At 45.5% G+C, this 23,912-nt stretch overlaps 1 long non-coding RNA gene across 2 annotated transcripts in view; it reads right to left on the bottom strand.

Moving 5' to 3' along the window:
* Nucleotides 1-23,912, bottom strand: part of LOC131490031 (uncharacterized) — a 53,413-nt gene that overhangs the window by 17,754 nt on the left and 11,747 nt on the right. The window contains exon 3 of one of the 2 annotated variants that reach the window (XR_009250912.1): nucleotides 21,033-21,453. The exons of the other annotated variant lie outside the window; for it this stretch is intronic. This is a non-coding gene — a long non-coding RNA (uncharacterized LOC131490031). Of the gene's footprint in view, nucleotides 1-21,032; nucleotides 21,454-23,912 lie in introns of those variants that run through there. 2 annotated transcript variants of the gene reach the window in all.

The following is a 23,912-nucleotide window of genomic DNA, read 5'->3' as shown; positions in this document are numbered from 1 at the left end:
CCCAAAACTCCCTGTCAGATTTTAAAGAAAGTGAGTCTAAGACCAAATACTGCCACATGAGAATTTAACCAATTCTATTGAGCAAATTAGTCACTATGCTACGTATATTACCTGCTGTATAACCTCAACGAAGTCTGAGTTCTCTGTCCTACAGACCTCTATCCATATTCTAGACAGACCCAGCAACATTCCAGAGGCAGGCTTTCGTTAGCCCTTGGGCAGCATCAGACAAAAAGCAACTTCCTCAACCAAGGATGGAACACAGGTCTTCTAGGGATCAGACCTCCTGCATATTTCCCAACAGTGCACGCTGAAGGTGCCACTGGACTCTTACACCCTATGCACGCAAAGGAGGGTGGGAGGGGCTCTCCAACCCAATTACCTTAAATACCTTTAATCTCTCACACCAGGGTCCATTTGTCACACTTCTCATGATAATCAATGGCCTACTATTTTCACCATTAAAACGCCACTTCTGCATTCATTATGCTAATGAGCAGAGCGGGTGCTGACTGAGATGGTGGCTGAAGAGTACTGGTGTGAGTGGTGGCTGCCCTGCCCTTCAGAAACGCTGGTCACTCACCATCCAAGGCTGCGCACCCTTGATGAGGACGATTTACTGCCCCCAGACTGAAGCGTGAACAAGCTGACACACATTACTGAACTATCCGTGCTAATGTCTCTTAAAATGAGTCACAGTCATTACAACCAAAGTCATGTTTTTTTTTAATTTTTAATGTTTTTATTTATTTTTGAGACAGAGAGAGACAGAGCGTGAGTGGGGGAGGGGCAGAGAGAGAGGGAGACACAGCATCTGAAGCAGGCTCCAGGCTCCGAGCTGTCAGCACAGAGCCCGACGCGGGGCTCGAACCCATGAACCGTGAGATCATGACCTGAGCTGAAGTTGGACGCTTAACCAACTGAGCCACCCAGGCATCCCCCAAAGTCCATGTTTTATCCACATCCTACGTTAGAAAAGATTGGAGAGCATACGTTAATTTCAATATAAGTTATAATCCTTTATATCGCATTTATTCATCTCATTTTCCCCTACAACCTGGAGCACGTGTATTATTATCCCCACTGAATAATTAGGTGCCAATTCAATCACCTTCTTCACACTCATCTAATCACAGTTAAGGTGGACGAATATTTACTATGTGCTGGACATTGTGCTGAACACTTTACATGGTTTGTCTTTTGTTCTCCCAACTACTTATGAGGCAAGTACTGTAATTATCTCCTACATCACAGATGAAGGAACTGGTGCATAGAGAGAAGTAACTTGCCACAGGTCACTGCGAAGCAGCCTGACTCCAGGGCGAAGCTCTTATCCCTGTAGTTTCCTTCAGTTTCGATTAGTACTCACAGCTGGGGACTCCTACTCCTGCGTTCTTTCCACAGGAAATCCTGACTGCTAAGAAGCAGACGTCTGTAGAAGTGAAGGTAGTTCAAACGCCCTTCCAACATCTCTACAAAATGTGTTCGCAGCTTGATGTTATAGTTGATGGCCATTCAGAAGCTGTTCCCATTTCTGCTCCCATTTCTGTGTCTTCACTTCACCCTTGGGGAACCCCATCCAGGACACGTGTCTAGAACTCCGGGGAGCTGATGCCGATGATGTGGGACTTCCCAACCACCGACAAGCAGACAGAGCGGGAATAAGAGTTCACTCTCGGCTGTGGGTACACGGAGAGCCCACCAGAGTGAATTTTTAAAGGATACTAACAGAGCTGCAAAACTGAAACCACAAAGAAAGCAGCTGGTGTTGGGATGAAGCAGTGGCTACAAATACATCTCCTACCAGAACTATTTTGGAATCACCTCGTCTGAGCTTTCAATGGTCCTCACCGTTACCATCATTGATATTGTCATCACTACCTTCACCTGTACCACTCTGGCTCGATTTTCAGGCCAGTAAAAAATCCTCCTGTCTTCTCCTGAATTCGGAATGAATTGAGAAAGAGACATAGAAGTTAAAGTCTTTTTTAAAAATCCATTTCATTGGTAGAGCTGGATTGGAGAACATGCATTGGATTTGTGACCAAAGGGGTTTCCTAATGTAATCCTCCTGAACTGAACTTACCCCCGAAAACTGCCGGCCAACTTTTCCCTCTTTTCAGTCCCGCTTTCCTCACTCCTCATGGGGGTTGCTCCCCAAAGCACCTCCCGGTAAACCTGCATGTGGATCTTGGGTCTCTGGGTCTACCTCCCAGAGAACCTAATCGAACACACCTGCTTATATGCCTTCCTTCACTCCACTCTCCCCTCCCCTCCCCTCCCCTAAATAAAACACACAAACTTGGCGAGGAGGAAGGAAAGGGGAGGAAATCTAGGAGACTCAACTATTTCCTAAAGCAGACTGTTTAAACAAGAAACTGAGATATTATGAAATGGTAAAACTAAGTTCCTAACACGTTCCCCAAAACAACTGGATAGGGCTCCTGAAGATTAGAAATAGAAAATTAAGAGGCTCTATCCTTTTAAAATATGTAAGATGTAAGCTGAACTAAAACTGAAGGGGGATCCAAATTGGACAAAGGCTGAAGGTTCTGGGTGCTTGAGGCTACCTAGCAGCGTGGGAGGCATTGCTGTGGCCCAGGACATCCCCCAAGAGAAGGACACAGCTGTCCTCAGCCTGTGTGCGGATGTTGGGGATGGAAACAGCGTATGAACTGCTGACGGTGGAGAGAAAGTTGGGAGATCGTTGCTGTTCTTGAGCATATCTTACAAAACTAGTATCTTTCCAATAATTTTCTAAGGCAATACGTTAACACGATGGTTATGACCGCAATGAACAGGTGTTAAAAGTAGCGTGAAAGCAAATCATGAAACAAGAGACAACATCAGCAAAGGAAGTAGCTCCCTTTTCACATGCTCACGCTCCCAATGATAATGGCTCAGGCCACCCCATCCTGCTTAGCCTTGCTCCCTCCTCACCCGGCTGTTGGAATATGACCGGTCCCCTGGGAGTGGAGATTTGGGGTGTGAATTAGTATTCGATTGCTGCATAACTAATTAAGGCAAACTTAGCAGCTTAAAACAACACTTATTATCTTCCGGAGGCCAGCAGTCCAAAGGTATAGGCAGGGCCATGTTCCCTTGGATGGTGCTAGGAAAGGACCTGTTCCAGGCTGCTCTCTTAGCTTTTGGTGGTTTGGGGCAATCTTTTCATTTCTTGGTTTGTAGACACACATGGATGTAATATCTACTTTCACATGTTCCCAGGATGTTATCTCTGTGTGTATGGGTCCAAAACCCCCTTTTCTTATAAGCACACCAGTCATATTGCATTAGGGGCCTGCCTACCTTATTCCTATATGAACTGATCTTAACTAATTGCATCTGCAATGACTCTATTTCCCAATAAGGTCACATGTGGGGTACCAGTATTTAGGGTTTCAACATATGACTTTTTGGAGGATACAATTCAACCCCTAACACTCAGTAGGAGTCATTTGACAGCTGAACTTTGATCAAGACCTCTTGGTTCTATGGTTAATTAATTAGTCATTTATACTTTTTCTGCTTCAGTTTAGATATTGTAATTTGCTCTTAACATTTTGCAGAAAGAGGAGAAAGGAGAAAGATAAGAGGAGAAACAGGAAGCGAGGAAGGAGAAGGAGGAAGGGAAAAAGAGAAGCGAGTGAGGAGAGGGATAGGGTGTCACTTGCTGTAATACTGTAGGGCCTGGATCCCATATGGATTAAATTGTATGCCATTATATGTTTGTCAAGAGCTAAATTTCACAAGATCTAAAATACTCTGCCCGTGGGTTCTATGGCAAAGGAAGGCTGAACAGGAGTGTGACAGGCCTCTTTTCCCCCCAACCTGCCCCATCTACAATTAGAGACATTCCTTTCCTTGAAAAATTGCCCAAGGTAAAATATCGGTGTTCTCTACGATCCGCTGTGAGGTCAAATCCAGAGCCATGGGCAGCTTCCAAAACCATTTTCTGCTCACACTTACTCATGGCTGGCCACCACCCCTCAGCTGCCTCTCTCCTAGCCGGACCTCGGCCTGCTCAGCATCCTACAGCAAAAGGAAGGTCAAGAGTGTAGGTCTTGTGGCACTTCTGCTCCACGGGGTGAGAGTGGCCCGCATCCACCGACAGGGCAGAGCAGAGCAGAAGACAAGAGGCCCCGGGTCCTTGTCCTCCATGAGCCGAGGAAAGACATGTCCTCCATGACCCACTGTACCAGAGGCACCGCCGCTCTCCCCTCAGAGAAGTAGCTGTATCTTCCAGAACAAATCTAGTCATGTAGAACTCGGGATTAAGTCAGGCTGAGGGTCTACGAAGCAAAGAATATGTCTGTCCCTCCTGCATGCACAGTGGAGTGGACAGATGCCTCTGTGGTGCGTGACCGGGAAGTGCTAACCACTCTGATGCCAATGCCTGAAACCCCACCGTGCCCAAGGTCCTCTTTTGCGTTAACTATTGCCCTCTTTGCATCTTCAATTTGAGTTTATTCACTTTTCCCATAAAGCCCATGTCCTGCATATACTCTTTCATTCATTTATCTTTGCTCGCTGTGCCAGTGGTTCTCAGCCTGGGTGGTTTTCCCCACCAGGAGGCATTTGGCAACGTCCAGGAACGCTGTCGGGTCTCGCTACTGGCATCCAGCGGGGAGGCCAGGGATGCGGCGAAACATCCTACGAGTTACCAGGCAGCCCTGCACAGCAAAGAATCCTCCAGTCTCAAATGTCAGCAGTGTCAAGAGGGACACACTCCATCCAGTCTGTTCCCATAGCAACACTATGTGGGTTTTTTGTTTTTTGATTTTTTTGTTGTTGTTGTTGGTAGTTGTTCATATAAAATGTGTACTGTTGGGCGCCTGGGTGGCTCAGTCGTTAAGCATCTGACTTCGGCTCAGGTCATGATCTCATAGTTCATGAGTTCGAGTCCCACACTGGGTGAGCCTGAGCACCACTTCTGGTGAGCACAAGGCCCACTTGTGCTGGGTGAGCCCTGGGTGAGCCCCACTTCTCTCCCTCTCCCACTCGCTCCTTGTGGGATTCTCTCCCTTTCTCTCTCTCTCTCTCTGTCTCTAAAAAATGTGTATTTGGGGGGCATGCATTTTCAATTTATGTAAATGATATTGCATTAGAGCTCTTGTTCTGTTTCTTATAGTTTTCATTCATCACCCAATTTTTAAGGTCATTTATGTTGCTGTGTATACTCTGATCCACTGGCTTTAAGTGTTACATGGTAACCTGCAGAGGGCATCACCACATTTTACCCATCCACCGCCCCCCCCCCCCAGATTGATTCCCACTCCCAGCCACCATAAACACTACTTCAGGGAGTATCCTTGGGAATGGCTGCATACTGCCCATGTGAGAATGTCTGTGGGGTCAATACCAGGAGTGGAATTGCCGGGCATAAGGTAGGTGTATACAGTTCATTAGACCGAGTATGACAGACTACTCTCCAGAAGGGCTACCCCCATCTACACTCACATCAGCAGCATGTGGGTCTTCTCAGAGCCCTTCATTTGAAAGGTATTCTCTTTGAAAACACACCCATGTTAAGATCAGCATATTAAATCACCATCACATTCAGGATGAACTCATTTCAGCAGGCCATCTTCCTTACAGGAGGTAACTTCACTGGCCTGAGTGCCATGAATGAAATGGCTCAAAGCAAAAAGAGGAGATGGTGGGGGGGAACCCAAAGATAGACTTCTACCCAGGAGAATTTCCTTCACTTATAATGGGCTACCATCCATTTGGGTGGGCCATTGGGTGTCACTTTCTATTAAATTTGTTTTCTTAACTTCTAAGATAATTTTAACTTGAAGGATGTTTCCTTTTTCCAAAAACAGCTTCAAGCATAAATCAAGAGGAACAACCTAGAGAAACAGAAGCGTATTGGAGACCAGACTCTTCTGAGAGGTGCTTGTGCTCCTTTGTGATATTACTCATGCTTAAGTCATTCGGTTTGCTCATGGGACATGGAGATCAATAAAGCAATATAACCACAAATAACAGATGCCTATCAGTGGTATAAGAGGAAACTTTTAAAGAAGATTCAGGGGCACCTGGGTAGTTCAGTCAGTTAAGCGTCCCACTTCGGCTCGGGTCATGATCCCACAGTTCGTGGGCTCAAGCCCCACATCAGGCTCTGTGCTGACAGCTCAGAGCCTGGAGCCTGCTTCGGATTCTGTGTGTGTCTCTCTCTGTCCTCCCCCGCTCATGCTCTCTCTCTCTCTCGAAAATCAATATTAAACAATTTTAAATAAAGAAGATTCAGTAACATTCCACACTGAAGATGGCCATCTCCAATGTCCTAAAGCTAAAGTCCATTCCTGCAGAGTTCATGAGTAGTGGACAATGGGCCCTGACCGCCAAGCAGACAGGACTAAGCAGCCCAGAAGGACATCTAGTGGTGTCAGAGGGGCTGGCCAGACAGCAGAGAGCCCCCAAGAGGGGATTACGCCCCCAACAGCAGTGCTCTTGAGTGCCAAATGTTCTCAAAAGTGGGTAGGGACAAAATCTTCTTTAGAATAATAGCCCCTTCAGGTAAGAGAAAGGATTTTGCGAAAACTTCAATTTGCTTCCTAGTGAGTTTTCCCCTCAAAATAAGGGATAACCACTAGACTATCCCTTTTTATCCGCTCCCACGTGTCTTTAGACAACTGAACTGAGCCCTGGAGATCCTGATGGGCAGCCCACAGGAGTCCAGGTCAGAGGCAGGTACTGTGCTCCATGTTTAATAAGCAAAAACTCACACACATAAACCACTACGATGGGCCTACAACGTTTCAATCTTAGCAGTTTGGCACAACATCCCTTAAATATGCTTTAGTTCTCAACACAGAAAAAAACAAACAAGCAAACAGAAAACATTCATTGGATCAATAACACACACACACACACGCACACACACACATTGTGTATGCACAGCAAGCCTTCAGCAAAATTCTTTTTTTTTTTTTTTTAAGTTATTTAGAGAGAGAGAGACAGAGAGGGGGAGGAGGGGCAGAAAGAGAGGGAGAGAATCCTAAGCAGGCTCCACACGTTCAGTGCTAAACCCAATGCAGGGCTAGAACTCACGAACCGTGAGCTCATGACCTGAGCCAAAATCAAGAGTTGATGCTTAACCGACTGAGCCACCCAACCGCCCCAGGCCTCCAGCAAAATTCTAAAGCAGATGCAGTTTTCTCTGCTTTTTCAGTCTCTTCCAGGAGGTTGCCAGGGTCCTCACACTGAGAGCTCCCTCCAGACCTGCTCCCCACTGGCCCTGGATCTCTGGCGACCCCCTCTCTCCTAAGCCAGGACTCCATCACAAACCAATAGTTGGGCTTGCAAAACTGGAGCCCGGACAGGAAGGATAGATAGAGATACCAAACCTTCTCCAGGAGAGGAAAGAGGCCAGGAGAGAATGATTTGGCAGAAGCAATGATTTTTAAGCCAATTACCTGTCACTTCCTGAGAACTTTTGAAAGTTACCTATCTCTGTGCTCTCAACCTACAGAAAGCGCAGGCATCATTTAAGGGTGAGAAATTGATTCTGCCTCCAGGTGTTTCTATGTCACAGGGGATCCGGGAGCAGCATCAGATTTGCATTTCTATCACTCCCTCCCCAAGCCTGATTCAGGTACCAACAGCTTCCCGATTGCTCCCTTACTGCTCGAAACCACCTTTGGCTTTGTTATGCTCCTAACCAAACCCCACTTTGAATATACTAGTCATTTCTCAGAAACTTGGGAAACTTTCTGCTTTCTCCCTGTGTGAAGTTTCAGGAAAAGGTTTATTTCCCCCTCTAGGCTTATTTTTACTTAGCTGAAGTCATTGGAGACCGCATAGACTTTGCATTTCGATCAGACATCTTTTAAATGCGCCGGCACTATAGCTGAATTTCAATGATCGTGTTCAGGGATTTACAAGAGAGGATATCAAAAATGCCTATTCCCGGAGATCTCCTGCTTGTAAAAGTCCAGACAACACAGCATTTACTGTCTATTTACTCTCACAAGTACACTGTCTCCTTATTCCTTTTACGAGTAAGTAGGAACACTCTTTATTTGGGCCCAGCACTTGTGTTAGTAACCACAGCATACACAAAGTGTAAAATGGTCCACTTCCTTCCAGAAGTTCATAATCCAATTGAAAGTCAAGGTATGTACATAACATGGTTAAATAACATTATAAAGTAAGGTGAATGTGTTTTAAACAAATGCTCTAAGATGTACTCATGGGCTTCTATGCCCAAATTCCAATGCGGTGGTGGGGGGTCCCCACACATCCAAAAGCAAGCAAATCTTGCATACCAGCTGGACATCCTACAATTAAACTAATTTCTGACACTGTCGTCCCAAAGGCAGCATCAGACCCCCCAGATGAAGGGCTCAGTCCTATATGACTGCCCTCCCTTCAGACGCCAGTTTCCACCTGTGCTTCTGACCAACTAGCCATCGACGGGACGTTCCCCCAACTCCCTCCTCAGGTTTGATTAATTTGTTAGAGCGGCTCACAGAACTCAGAGAAACTTTTTACTTACTAGAACTTCTGCAGAAGAGGTACACAGGGCAAGGTATGGGGAAAGGGCGTGGAGCATCAATGCCCTCTCCAAGCAAGCCACTCTCCCTGAACCTCCTGTGTTCAGCAACATGGAAACTCTCTGAACTCTCTCCTTGTGGGTTTTTATGGAGGCTTCATTACACAGCCACGATTGACTAAATCACCATCTGCTGGTGACTGAAGTTACTCTCCAGCTCCTCTTACCTCCCAGGAGGTCTGGGGGTGGAAATCAAAGTTCAACCCTCTATTCATGATTGCTTCTTCTGGCAATTAGCCCCTATCCTTAGGTGCTTGGCAGTAAGGCTGACTCTTACCAGTATCTTATCCTTTACATGGTGGGACATGAGATCTAGAGGCCGGTAGGTAATGGTAAGAATGGGAAGGGTCAGGCCACGTGGGGAGAGGAGCCAAGAGCCAACCAACAAAGCAAGAGAAGTGAGGTCAAGAACCAGCTGAGTGTTAGCAGCACGCTGATTGGTAGAGGACTAATGGAAGCAGAGAGCAGGCACGAGCAGTGCTCTGGTGAGAGGTAGGGCCCTGTGCCTCAGATTGGAGCCACTGAAGAGCCAGCTCCTAGGGGAGCACACGATTCCATGGCTCAGGAGAGTACCAGAGTAGCCTGGAAGCCCAGGGGCTCCACTTCCCGTGGGAAGGGCCCAGATACGACGGCCTCTGATGACCACACTACCAGAACATTCAGGGCCTACAAGCCAGATGGAAGAGACAGACTAAGGCACATTTCCTCGGGGCCAGGAGAATGAGCCTTGGGCAGCCCAAAGAGCCCTTGGTTCTTCTGCCAGTCCCGAGGAAATGTATAAGGACCCTGTAATTTTCTCCATCAGGTTTTCCAGAGTCTCGGGGAAAATCTGTTTCCTCTCTGTGCCAAATACACACACGATGGTCATGACAAGAGCCCCTCTCTCATGAACTCCCATCTTACCATACCATCCCCTGTGAATGCTAATACAATATTTATTAAGGCTTAAAGAGCACTGTTAAGTGCATGAGTTGATTTAGAATGATGGAGAGTGTCCACGCAAAGAACAGGAACTCAGCCAGAGTAGGGACCCCCCTAAAGGACAAGTAGATACATCATTAGCTAAAGACTCAAGCTAGCAAATGTCACCAGCAGGGAAAAGCAATTCTTTAATTAGGGCTTTCTTTACACCTATTGTTAACACCAATGTTTTATAAATATAGATAGATAGATAGATAGATAGATAGATAGATATAAAGTATTATAAAATAATACAAGCATAAAGTTTGAAAATTTCAACAGCACAGGCTGGCATTAAATGAAAAGTACAGGGACGCCTGGGTGGCTCAGTTGGTTAAGCGTCCAACTTCGGCTCAAGTCACGATCTCACGGTTTATGAGTTCAAGCCTCACATCGGGCTCTCTGCTGTCAGCACAAAGCCTGCTCCAGATCCTCTGTCCTCTTCTCTCTCTGCCCCGCCATCCTCCCTCTCTCTGTCTCCCTCTCTCTCTCTCTCTCTCTCTCTCTCATTCTCAAAAATAAATAAACATTTAAAAAATTAAGAAAAAAAAAAAAGAAAAGTACATCTCTCCATCTCTCTCCCCCATCCCCAACCCAAGTCCCACACTCTGGAGGCAACCCCTGTCAATCTTCTGTTTTTCATTCTTCTACGTTACTGCCATAATTCTAAACAATATGCACAGATCTCAATTTATTGATTTAGCGGTGGTAAACAACAAGTTATCTCCTTTCTCTTTGAGAGAGGAAAAATTTAGCTTACGTTTCCACTCGATTCTCCCTTTTCTGAGTTTGGTCAGTCACGCTGGCGTATTAAAGTGCTTTTACACTTTTAACTGATCCTCTCTGTTTGCTCCACCTTCCCTACACAGTATCTCTCGCCTCATCCCCAAATATAATGAGGAAGGCTCCACCTCTGCACTCACCTTCCCTCCCCCTTTGACAAGTTGACCTCTGTCAGCTGGGGCATTACCTTTACCGGGTCAATGATGGCGCATACGTGCTTTTCTATAATTGTAATTGAGACTTCTGTTTTGATTATAAAAATTGAAATTAGTAACCATTTAACTACAATTATATGAATGTGATCATATGACTATTAGTCACTGCAGAAGTTGTGTGATTAGATCCACTGAAAAAGAAATATGATTGTCACTGATTCTCCTCAAAGGAGAATGGTCCAAGGGTTAAGGTCAAATGGATTCTCTTGTATTCCATCAAGTGCTCAATCAAGATCAGGCCACATTTTTGCTGATTTGTATTTGAACTAAAAGTTTCTTCTCTAGTTTCCCAGTCGTTTTCTTGGCATTTCTAACCGTGCTTTCTTCTTGCTGAGAGAGGAAACAAACAAACAAAAAACAAAAAAAACAAAACAAAACAAACCATCTAACTCTTCCTCATGAGGTCAAGAGCTCCCAGCTTCTTAATCGTTCTGCCTATTAAATGATCCCCATTCTATTCTTGGAGCAGTTTTTTTAGGGTTCTCTTACTTTATGTTTTAATTTGAGCTGGGCTTTTAGGTCTGCTGCAGAGGTATCACCCTGGAATGGCTTCCATTTCAAGTCTAGAATTTTATCACTGTTTCCTGGGCCCTTAGCTGCTTATCTCTCTCCTGTACTCATGGTAGAGGACATCCTCAAATAAATGTATTAAAGAAAGTTTTCTTGGTAGATAAAAGATTCTGATTCATTCTGAACCCAGACGGCTGGAAAAGTGTTTATTTTACCTTCATACATATGTAATTTAAAATTTTTCTAGGAGCCACATTAAAAAAGTTAAAATTATAAATTCGATATTTCACATTACTTTTTTCATACTAAGTCTTTGAAATCTAGCGTATATTTTATAACTATGGCACATCTCAACCTAGACTAGCTACATTTTAAGTGCTCAACAGCCACATATGGCATCTGGCTACTCTGTTGGACAGTGCAGGTCTAGAACCTTCTCTTTATCTTTGTGCTTTATTGCTTCACCTAAAGATATGAATGGGGTGCCTGGGTGGCTCAGTCGGTTAAGGGTCGGACTTCAGCTCAGGTCACTATCTCACGGGTTGAGTTTGGGCTCCACATCGGGCTATGTGCTGACAGCTTAGAGCCTGGAGCCTGCTTCAGATTCTGTCTCTCTCTCTCTCTCTCTCTCTCTGCTCCTTCCCTGCTCACAATCAATCTCTCTCTCTCTCTCCCCCCCCCCCGAAATAAATAAACATTAAAAAAAAGATATGAGTATTTTTTCACTTTCCTGCTCAGAAATCAGTATGACTTTTAAATTTTAAAACTCATGTTTTTCTTTAATTGTTAGAATGCTCAGGCTATAATTTATGTCATCATTTCCTCTCTCCTGTTCTTTCTTCCCAGACCTCTCATTACTTGAATGCTAGTGCTCTTAGACTGATATTTTATCTCTTCATTTTCCTCTATTATTTTTCATCTTTTCACCATATTACTCAGGGCTCTGAGAGAGTTCATGAAACTTATCTGCAGCCATTTTATTTGATTTTTCTGTTGGCAGTCATATTTTTCATTTCTACGAATTCTTTTTGTTTTCTGTAGGCTTTTTTTGTAGCAGCCTGTTCTTTATGGGTATGAGATCTTTTATCTCTCTAAGGACTCTCATGAGAGTCTTAAAATTTCTCTCATCAATTATACTTCAATTAAAAAATTGTTTTCATTCCAAAGGTATTTTTTTTTTCCTTTTTCTTCATGTCTGTCTTCTCTTGTGTAGTGCTTGTTTCTTTCTTTCACAGTCTTGGATTGCCCACTCATATTTATGCACAAAATGCTCAGTTGACTGATACAGGAGGGTGATGGGTTTCCTCTAAGAAGGCGTGCATTTCCACACATGACCTGGCCTCTCACCTGAATCAGGGCAATGGTGGCAGCTGATGCTGAGCTCAGTTCTTGAGAGCTGGCACCTCCCTATACCCCTTCCCCACTCGCCACCAATGTTTTTAAAGGGTCTTATTATAAAGCACCAGCATACACATGAGGAGTCCTAGCCTTCTCCAGACAGCTCAGATCATTTCTGCATATATATATCTCTGTTTTGGCGTATTAATCTCTGACAGAAATTAGAATCTCGGGGCTGCTGGTACCTTCCCCACTTCCATTCTCAGTGCCGTTATGGGATTTATTCATTTTTGGACATCTTCACTGTCATTATGCTGGGATGTTGTGTTCAGCTGCCATCTTGAATAAAAAGACTAATTATCTTTAAGGGAAATATCCCTCCTCTTCCAAAGCCACTGTTGCCCAAAAGATAATGAGCAGAGGTTTGACTTTTGAATTTGATTTTCATGGTGGAACTTCTGTTAGCCAAAGCATAGGTTTTTACACTGACAAATGACGATCTGACCCAGTGGAAGTCTAAACTGAGCCCAGGCAGGGGCGCCTGGGTGGCTCAGTCAGTTAAGTGTCTGACTTTGGCTCAGGTCATGATCTCACAGTTCATGGGTTCGAGCACTGCGTCGGGCTCTGTGCTGACAGCTAGCTCAGAGCCTGAAGTCTGCTTCATATTCTACGTCCCCCTCTCTGTCTTTCCCCTGCTTGTGCTCTCTCACTCAAAAATAAATAAAAAAATTTTAAGCTGAGCCCAGGCACATGCCTTCCAATCTTTTCTAAAGTTCTTAATTTGAAACATTTTTATGGAATGTGTAGAGACGCTACCAACCCTTCCCCTTCTCCTTCTCTAACAATGAGTGCTTGGGGGAACTGAGGATCAAGGGTTTGTCTGTGTTTTGTCATCTACAAAATAGGGTGAGGACACTGGCCTAATGGTGAAGAGACATGGATTCTAGTCTCTGTGCAGACCCTCTCTGTTCTGCGGTGGTTCCCTAACACTTGTGAGCCTTGGCTGCCTCGTCTGTACACAGCACATAAACACCATTCCTGCATGTCTGATGGGGCCGGTATAAGGAGGAAAACAGCTAATGTACTGACACATATTCTGTCCTCAAAAGATTCTGCTGAGCGATTAAATGAAAGGCTCAAGGCAGGTGTCTTATTTTAAGGGCCTGACTGCTAAAAGCCAAAAAGAGCGATCAACGTCCCTGCCGGCATCCAGACTAGCATGCAGAGTGGACTGGGCTCTATCATCTCTCCCAGTGGGCTTTCCAGAATGACTCTGGTGATCACCACAAAAGCAAAGGAGGCACAGATAGCTCTGGTCACAGCCTTCACAAGCCAACAGCTTCCCACGTATAAGACACTCATTCACCACCAGAAAGGCTGGCAAGATGACAGGGTCTCAAGGAAAGGGCTGGAAATTACGAAGGGACCCTGCGTCATTAAGTCTCACACTCTCCTTTTAGAGATGAGGGACCAAGTGGCTCTGAGTGGAAAAGGGACTTGCCCAGTTAGTGACAGAGCCAAGACCAGAGTTTCTCGGACGATTGTCACATACCATCTACATCACCCGGAACCATGTCCCAACGCATGAAAGTCTCATTTTGAAATACTTCTTGGAGGCAAGTGTCTCTCTTCAGCAATGCCAAGCTGGGTTTTGGGAGACTGACCTAAACCTCAAGCCCAAGAAGGCTTTGGACCCCCAAACTGGTGCAAGCACCTGCTGGGCCTCAGAGCTTGTAAGACATTTCTTTGGGGGGCTAGTTCCACTTGCCCAGTGCCCAGGCCACTCTCCTTCCGGGTGACCTCCAGCGTCCGTGTGGCTGAGTCCCCACCTGGCAGGAACGCGCATGCCCACACTTTAGGCCAAAGCCCCAAAGTGCCCGGCACATTCCAGGCTTGCACCATCTCCAAAGGGCCCGAGGGCCTTGCCAGAGAAGGGTAATGGCAGGAAGCCACAATATATTAAAACAGTAGATTAAAACAAACAAGAGCATTTTGGATCGTATTACACATCACTTTCCTCACGTCTGACAACAGAAAAAAATCAAAGGCGGTAAAAGACCATCGTAGACCATAATGGTCTAATAACTTGGTGATAAAAGCGCTTGTGGGAGCAGCGTGGGAGTAGTCTGCTCCTGGTGCAGGAATCAAAGCTCTCCTCCAAATCCACAGTGGTGTGCTCAGAGGCATTACTGCTTAAGTGCTCGTTTAAGACTTCCTCCAAAATGCAGCACACTCACTGGAGAATCATAATTAGGCCTCAATTGTGGGCCATATTCACACGTTGTGCATCATCCTTAAAGATGACAGAAGAAAAAATTACCCAGGGCCACGTGGAGTGGATATTAGCTCTTTCACCATTGTCCTCCATGGAAAAAAAAAAAAAAATTAACAATTCCCTGTCTAGACTCACAGCCTTCCGAATACTGAGCACTCAGGACTTTGTTTTGCACTGAAAAATGGAAGAAGAGAAGTTGGGGGAGCAGGAGGGCTGGGGGGCCTGAAATTTGCACCGTGGGGATGGACATGATCAAATCCATAAGAAAGTAAGAGTGTCAGCTGTTCTCCATTCCTGGAGCAGGGTCAAACCCAAAGTCACAGAGATCAAGTTCATCAGGGGTACAGCAGCCCAGAGCTGATTGTTACGTAGGAGCACATCACCTTTTGAAGACCACTTTCTACTAAGGGTTTGCATGATGAACTAAAATGCCATGAAAATGTCCAGCCATTTGTCCATTACTCCTTCTTCTCTTCCCAAACCTGCTCCTGTCCCTAAGTTTCTGCTCCTGGGAAACAGCTTTTATTTTTTAAGAAACTGACAAACAAAACTGCCCATTGCTCAGAGTGTCCACGGAAGCTTTGGTCCCCGGTGTGTGGCTCCCTTGTCCCCGTGGGTCCGTTCTCGTTCAGCAGAAGTCCACTCGGTCTGCTATCCAGGGGAACGGACCTAAACCTGATCTCGGGTCATTTCTGTTTATATTCTGAACCTGCCTACTGCTGCCATTTCTGCATGCTCTTCTTTAAACTGATCCCACACAAAAAAGCATATGTTTATTGGCTGTTCTTTTTTTCTATTTCCCAGGAGCACTTAACAATTCCCACTGGCTCTTCTGTGCCCCCATTTGGCCCTCGGTCATGTATTACCTGAGTTTCCTTGGCTTTTTCATGGGCTAGTCTGCCTTGGAACACATGACAGTCTGTTCCATTCCATGTGTCTCTCGCCAAGCCCATGTGCCGTGCTCATGGCAGAACTTCCATCCCCCCCTTGTTCAGTTAACTGAGTTGCTGACTCCAGTCAGCTCTTGTCTGGAGACCTGGGGCAGAAGGACAAGAAATCTCTAGATTTCTCTGCTGTTCATTTTTTTTTTTCAACTGTAAACCCCCATCCTTTTCCTCCCCAAACCATTCTCTCCCCACTTTTATAAGACTTGAGTAAAAAAACAGCCCACCTTTTCTCCTCCTGGCTTTGGCAGCATGGGAATACCAGCAAAGAGACACGTGATTATGAAACAGGAAAACATAAAAGGCCTTACTATACTCACAGTGGTTCAAGCCCTACGTAACATTACTTGCCTATAATTATCATACGCTTTCTGTAAGAACATGGTGAGCACATTGGCATCTATTTTTTCTTTCTCTTTCTTAACTTTCGTTAGCCACCAAAGCATCTGTAGAAAGCTTCAGAATTTGCAACTTCCCCTTCACATAGATTTCCCTCATTTGATTTTCATGGCAACTCTAGGTACTCGGCGACCGATTATTATTTCCACCTTATGGCTTCTAAAATCTGCACTTTAATAAGAGCGTCATAGCTAATAAAGGAGGCATCACAAGTCAGTGACAAAGGAATAAGTTGTTCACATGTGATTTTAGAAAAATCGGCTCTCTGGTGGCAGAAAACCTCTAAGTCCTCATTTCACATGGCAAAATAAAATAAATTCCAAAATTTAAATTCCAAAATTGGGTATCATAATTATGATACCCAAAATTTTTTTTTAAAACTATAAGAAAATGTAGGTAAGTATTTATTTATCTGCTCTCTGCATTGAAAGAATTTTCCAAGCATAAAACAATGCAGGAGGTCACAAAGGAAAAGACTAATAGATTATATCACACAAAGGTTTTAAACCTCTAGATATAAAAAATAAAAGCAAAGCAAACAATGAACTGAAAAAATATGAGCCACACACATGACAGGCAAAAGGTTAATACTCTTAATATATAAGGCATCCATACAAATCAATAAGAAAAAGAAGTTTTCAAGTGGGGGAAGGTCATGAATAGACAATTTATAAGACAGAAAATACAAATGTCTGCCTAATCCACATAAGAAAAGCTATTCAGCCATAAAAAAGTAATCAAAGAAACTAAAAAACAGAGTCACCAGGTAGAGCTTCTTGCTTTTTAAATTAGCAAAAAACTAAAATAAAATAGAAAGATTGATCGTGCCAGATGCTGCAGAGGTGAAGTGAGAGAGGAACAGAAACTATATGATCTTTCTGGAAGGTGGTTTGGCATTAGGTATCAAGAATCTTGAAAATCATTATACTCTCTAACCTGGTGACTCCTCTTTAAGGACTCAGTCTTAAAAAGTAATCAGAAGGGTGGGCTGAAATGTATGTAAAAGACATTCTTTAGAGAGATTTATAACAATAAAATATGGAAACAATGTCCCCTAATAGGAGAGTGGTTTAAATTATGGCATATCTTCTTATGTTTTCACTCATATGTGGAACTTGAGAAACTTAACAGAAGACCATGGGGGGAAAGGTAGGGGAAAAAATAGCTACAAACAGAGAGGGAGAGAGGCAAACCATAAGAGACTCTTAAATACAGAGAACAAACTGAGGGCTGATGGCGGGGGGCAGAGGGGGGACTGGTGAGGAAGAGGGGAAAATGAGTAATGGGCATTGAGGAGGGCACTTGTTGGGATGAGCACTGGGTGTTGTATGTAAGCGATGAACCATGGGAATCTACCCCCAAAACCAAGAACATGCTGTACACACTGTAAGTTAGCCAATTTGACAATAAATTATATTAAAAATTAAAAAAAAAATAATATTTTACACAACTAAAAAAATGAATTAAATAAATTATGGCATATCTACAGAACGGAATATTGTAAAGACATGAATATTTGGAATAACTTTAGTGACAGGGAAAATATTTACCTTATAGCAAGAAAAAAAATTACTGAGATAAGCCTCAGTATTTTTCACGAAAAAGTCTCAAAAAGGTAAACAGCATGATGGAATGCAACCTTGGCTTCCTGTCCCTAGGGGACAGGGTGTCCCTGTTGCACCCACTGTCCCTCCGCTTATCACGCTTTGTCATTTCACAGGAGGAAAACAAGACCCTACACAACTACCAAGCCCGTTATACTCTAAAATCACTTCCAAGTCGGTGAATATACATGGTTGCAATTACGTAGTTCTTAGCAATTAGTCCTAATTAGTGCTTCTGTGTTCTGCCTTTTCTATTTATTATTATTTAATATTTGAGTTCCCATGGATCAGCAGAGTCAACAAGCGTATCATTTTGATGATGCCACATTGCTATGTGTCCACCAAACCCTATCACCCTCACACTCTGGGCATGTAGTGAGACTACATTTCCCAGCCTCCTTTGCAGTTAAGTGTGGCTAGATGGTGGCATTCTGGCCACTAAAGTGTAGTCTTAATGTTGCCCCCCTCCCCACCTCCATATCTGGTTCATGAAATCTCCCTTGTGGTCCTCTGTTATCCCTTCATTCCCTCATGCATCTATCAGATACAGAGAGGAAATGATGGAGCCAATAAATGGCAGGAGCCCGGGTCCCTGAGTGACTTTGTAGAGTAGACTCAACTGACCCACACTGGACTGTGATGTGGGCAAGGAATCAACATTTACTGTGATAAGCTTTGATGTCATTTGTTAAAGCAGTTATCCTACCCTGACCCCAGACTCGGCTACTATCCTTAGCTACTTGGCTATTATCTTAACCGATCACAGTCTGCTTAACCTCTGTCCTGTCTCGGATGTTTTCATTGTTGCTAAATACTGCCACAATTATCTTTGAACAAATTTTGCTTTTTCATTTGCTCCTTCCGGCTTATACTCATTGAGTGTATTCCCCCGAGGGGGTTACCAGGGCAATACCAGCGCATTACCAGGATTAACTATCTCATGGCTCTTGTTATGCCGGACTGCTCTCTAGAAATCCTGGAGCAAATGAGTGCTGCATCGACTAATGCATTGTTTCCCCACATCCCCAGTAGCACTGGGTTTTATTATTTTTTGTTGTGTTTGGTAATTCCTTAACAATTAGGAAGTGCTTTTCAAGAGGTCTCACTGAGGTCATTTACACTTGCAATACTTCGTGGGAGTTCCTCTCTCCAGAGTGTGAGGAGATAGTATTTGGCCCCACCGACCCCACCCTATCCTCTACCCTCTGGCCTGCTCTCTGATGCAGGCAGCCACAGGGACCTTCACGGGCCCTGCATCAGGAAAGCGATGACATTGCAAAATGCAGTAAAAAGAATCCAGCTTTCGCTTCTTCGTTACAAAACAGGCTTTTGGAAACTCACAGTAGAGACTATAGTTTTAAGGGGGGAAGAAAGCGTTATGTGTTTCAAAGCACGGCTTTTGAGTGTAAGAAGCCTCAGGCCTGAAGGACTCTGGGCATACGGTGGAGGCATAAATAATAGATTTGGAAGAATACGTGATCAGTCAGAGCCAGACAGCTCTGCCCCAGGCTAGATAAAGTTTCTCTGGGCTGAGGGAGTGGAGAAGTAGAGAGAAGAGAGGGCTTAAATGGCCGGTCCCAAAGGCAGAGGTGTGTGACAGAAGCCCTGAGGGGCGGATTGAAGCCAAGTCCCCTGTGCTCCACACGTGCCCGAGTGGATTCACACGTTCATTCAGGAAGTATTCATGCACAGGCACTGAGCACTGTGGGCACTAAATACCAGGTCCTTGCTCTCATGGAGCTGACATCCTATTGAGGATGTCAGTACACAATACACAAATTACACACACACACACACACGACATATACACACATCTACATACACATATACATAATGTCAGTGGTGATCAGTGCTCTAAAGACAAAACAGGACACAGAGTGATGGAGGATGGTGTTATTTTAAATGAAATGTCAGAGAAGGCCTCTCTGAAATGTGACATTTAAACAGTGGAATGGGAGGGGAACCATGAGAGTATGTGGGCATAGAACACTCTAGAAAGTGAGAACAGCAAATGCAAAGGCACTGAGACAGGAGTGTGTCCTGGCATAGACAGATCTGCAAGGAGACCAGTGTGGACAGCGAGAGAGAGAGAGAGAGAGAGAGAGAGAGAGAGAGAGAGAGGAGGGAGGGAGAGAGAGGGAGAGAGAGGGAGAGGGGGGGAGAGAGGGAGGGAGAGAGAAGTCAGAGAGCTGGCAGGCAAGCAGGGTGCTATTAGGCTTTCTGGGTAGAAAGGACAGAGATAGGCTTACTTAATACAGGGCCTGTCTCCTCCTTTCCTAGAGTAGTGTCTAGGTTTCTGGCTATGAAGGGCCAAGGCAACGAAGGTGGGTGTCACAATAGGGAATGTCTGGGCGGCAGTCACATCAGATGTGACCGATGGCCCCCAAGGTCTTCACGGTATCCTTCTGTCTCCTCACCGCCAGGCCACTGCCCAATGTCCTCTCCCCACTGCTAGGCATCTCGCGGGCACGTGGGGGACAGCCGGCCTGCCCAGTGCCCTCTCCCCACCGCCAGGCCTCTCGCAGGCACGTGGGGGACAGCCGGCCTCCCTTGTACCCTGTGGATGGGTGTTTGCCAGGGACTAAGGCAAAAATGCAGGAGAAACAGGCCTTTGGACCCTGGTGCCCCCTGCTCTCCTGCTCTGCACCCTCATTAGCTGCTTATGACCACACTGCCACAGGCCTGGCCTGCCAGCTGTATGCGCTGGGTTTCTAAATCCCCACCACCTCTATGAATTCCTCAGGCGTTCAGACTAAGCAATCTAAATATGTGAAGAAACACCACGCGCATCAAAATGGAATAACCCTCCATGGAAATTAGTTGCTAACTAACATAAATTAAGTTTCTAATTAAGTAAACATTGAAGAAGAGGGGTTTTGTTTTTGTTTTTAGCAGTTTCTCACCTATTTTTCCACTAGGGCAGGTGAGCACATACTCGCGCGCGTGCACACACACACACAGACACACACACGCGCACACACACACACACACACACCTGCATCCTCTAGAAAAACAGGGATCAGGAATCTGGCACCCGCTATCGACAGATTGCCACTCCTGTTCTAAATGAACTGCCGGCCTGGGCCTCCTTTTCATCTCAAAGGCCATTTGGCATAACCCCATTCATCTGCACAGACTGTCAAATTCTCTCTCCCGGACTTCTCCTGTGACCTTCATTTTATTCTCTGCTCGTGCCTGAGTGTGGCGGCTGAACTGGATTGATTAAAGTTTTAGCCCTGTCTTATTTTAATTCAAGAGCTAAGTGGAGCATTTAAATGAACTCGTAGAAGGACCCACTGTCAGGATTCTGAAATCCGGTTAATATTTCTCCCTTGGCTGCCGCACCCCCCACCCCCCCATCATCACTGCTCTGTCTCCAGGTTGGCTTCTGGGTGATGTTCACGGTTGGTTAAAAATGACATCATCGGAGTGACCGAGAGTAGATTAGTGTTCATTTCCATCTATCCATCCATCACTGGAGTTCCTGGGTTCATTAAGTGTGCTCCAGTCATGAGTTCCCTCCATTTCCCATAATTCACCGCAGGGTCTCATGAACTAGAATGGAGTTTGTCAGTTTCCCCCAGTTCTGAATAGAAGAGACAAGGGTTCTTTAGCGCCAAGCATCTTTTATCCTGGAGAGAGAACGTGAGGGGAAGGAGGGGAGAAGGCCGGGCGTGGTGACATATATGCACAGCATGCTCATTCATCACTGCCATTTACAAACGCCGTGATGGGCTCCGCATGGTCAGGGATGCTGGACTCGCACCTTCTTCTTCCGCCCTGGCTCTTCAGTCTGATTGCTCCTTTTCAGAGAGTCTCCTGGTCCCTCCATACTATTATTGGGCTGTAATTGCCTAAGGTTCTTCTTAGGACAGAGGAAAGAGCATGAAAGAAGTAAGCCAGGCATCCATCCCCCAGGGCTGGACCAGCCATGTCATGTCATGCCCAGGCCCCCTCTAAATTCTCAAGGCTCTGCTCAGCCACCCACCCATTTATTCAATTCTGCAAATACTTATCATTTGCCTTCTACATGAAAGGCCCTATGCCAGGTGCTCAGGTATTCTAAAATGTACCAGGGATCATGGTTTTATTCAGGTTTGGTGAGACCAACAGACCAGACGACGGCTGCCACCGAAAGGAGAGCTCACTACGTCCCAGCCGCAAGCCCTGTAGGTCCCAGCCCGATGCAGGAGAACCCTACCCAGCAACGAAAAAGAACGAGCTACAAACACGTGCAGAAGCAGGGATGAATCTCAGAGACACAATGATGAGTGTTAAGAGGCCAGATACAAAAGGGTTTCATTTATACCAAGTTCAAGAACGCCTAAAACTTAACAGAAGCCAGAATAGTGGCTACCTCTGGGTGGGTGGGTATTGACTTAGAAGGGGTACAAGGTGGAGTGCGTCTGGGTGGCTCCATCAGTTAAGCGTCTGACTCTTGATTTCAGCTCAGGTCACGACCTCACAGTCTGTGAATTAGAGCCCCGCGTTGGGCTCTGTGCTGACAGTGCAGAGCCTGCTTCAGATTCTCTCTCTCCCTCTCTTTCCCCCTCCCTTGCTCTCGGTCTCCCAAAATAAATAAATTAATTTTTAAAAAGAAGTGGTACGAGGGAACCCTCTGGCATGCTCATATGTTCTATAAGGTGCACTGCATGGTTGTTATAAGGATGAATACAAATGTAAAAAAAAAAAAACCTTACAGTTTTAGGAACTTTAGGAACTTACAGTTCCTAAGAGGAGGGGGCACACCATGCCATGCCATGCGGGGTCACACGAAGAAGCACCAGGGTCAGCCAGGAGGCCGAAGGAACAAATGGAAAGTTATGGGCAAAAGCCTTTATTGTGGTTTTTGTGGGAAAGAATGGGTGAGGAAGGGTAAGCAGATGAGCAAGCTTGAGGTTGGATAGTTTCAAGAATTTCAGCAGGCTCTCAGCTCTAGGGATGCTTCCTGGTGCCTGGCCCTGGAGTGGGTGATTTAGGGCAGGAGGATAATGTCCTGAGGACAAGAGGTGGTTGGAGCCCATGGACTTGAGATTGGTTGGTGTGCACAGCAAAGGCATGCTTGCAGATAAGTTGTCTGCTATCTCTAGGAATTAGACAACCCTAGAAGGGGTAGTCCCGCCCTAGGGGCTGCAAGGCTCCAAGAAGTCAAGGCAGCATCAAATACAGAAAATTAAAAATGTGATGAATACATGGTGTCTCCAAAAATGACAATCTCTGCCCTTGAAGAGCTCACACACCGCAAAACAAACACTTGTAGTAAAGTTTGACACCATAATGGCACAAGGAGGTATACCAGTCACCTCTGGGGTATCCGCACAACCTCCCACTCTTAGGAAATAGACCCCACATCTAAAGTCACCTTTGCGGATATCTGTACAACCTCCCACTCTCAGGAGACAGACCCCAAATCTAAAGGAGTAGCAATTTCCAGGCTTGTAATTCATGACCTCACTCTCCCCCTGCGCTCCTTGGCCACAGCTAATTAAACGAAACAAGACAGCGGTCCCAAATTCAGCCAATCAAATGTCCCTCCCCACGAATGTGGAATCGACATGCAGAGACTGCAGACCTTGTGCGGGTGGAAATTGTAACCGATGAACCAGGAACCAGGAGATAGTCTTACTTCACCATATAGACCAGTGATGCCGAGCCCTGGAGGCACGTTAGAGCCATCTGGGGAGCTTGTAGGAAATATTTATACCAGGGTCCCGACTCAAACCACTTACACCCTCTGAGGGTGTGTCCAAGTGTCAGCGCCCCTGTTCCCAGCCTGACTCACTGCACACACCCATCAAAAAGGAACTCCCTTGCACCCTAGGCCCCCCGAGAGCACCACTGTGTGGGAAGTGACCCAGGACTGTGCTATCATTTGTGTGGGTGTCCCACGCGTCCAAGGACTCACGGAACACTGAGTAGGGAAGCCAGGAGAATTTTGCATCACCGTTTTCCCACGAAAGCTTCTAATAAAATGGACATCCATCAAAGAGAGATGTGTGATGCACCCAAGAAGTCAATATGTCAATGAACCAGGAAATATTTTTAGAGAGGGGGATGGATGGGAGGAAAGACAAAGCTCCTGCTCTGGAGGAGTCTCGATCTGAGCTGCAAAAGAGGTTTCGATGCGGAGTAGATACATACCCAGGGAAATGCACAGGCACGCAGGCAGTCGGTGTAGTGGAGAGTAGGAAACCCAAGCATAATACGCGCCGAACAAATGGTACGCCGCACAATCAGAAAAGAAAGATCGCTCTGACCTGGCTGGTCCAGGAAGACTTCCTGAAGGTGGGGGAATTTACCCTGGTCTTTTGAGGAAACGTGCGC

This window comes from Neofelis nebulosa, chromosome 11, assembly GCF_028018385.1.
Source record: "Neofelis nebulosa isolate mNeoNeb1 chromosome 11, mNeoNeb1.pri, whole genome shotgun sequence".
Lineage (NCBI taxonomy): Eukaryota > Metazoa > Chordata > Mammalia > Carnivora > Felidae > Neofelis > Neofelis nebulosa.
This window is presented reverse-complemented; position numbering and strand designations above follow the sequence as displayed.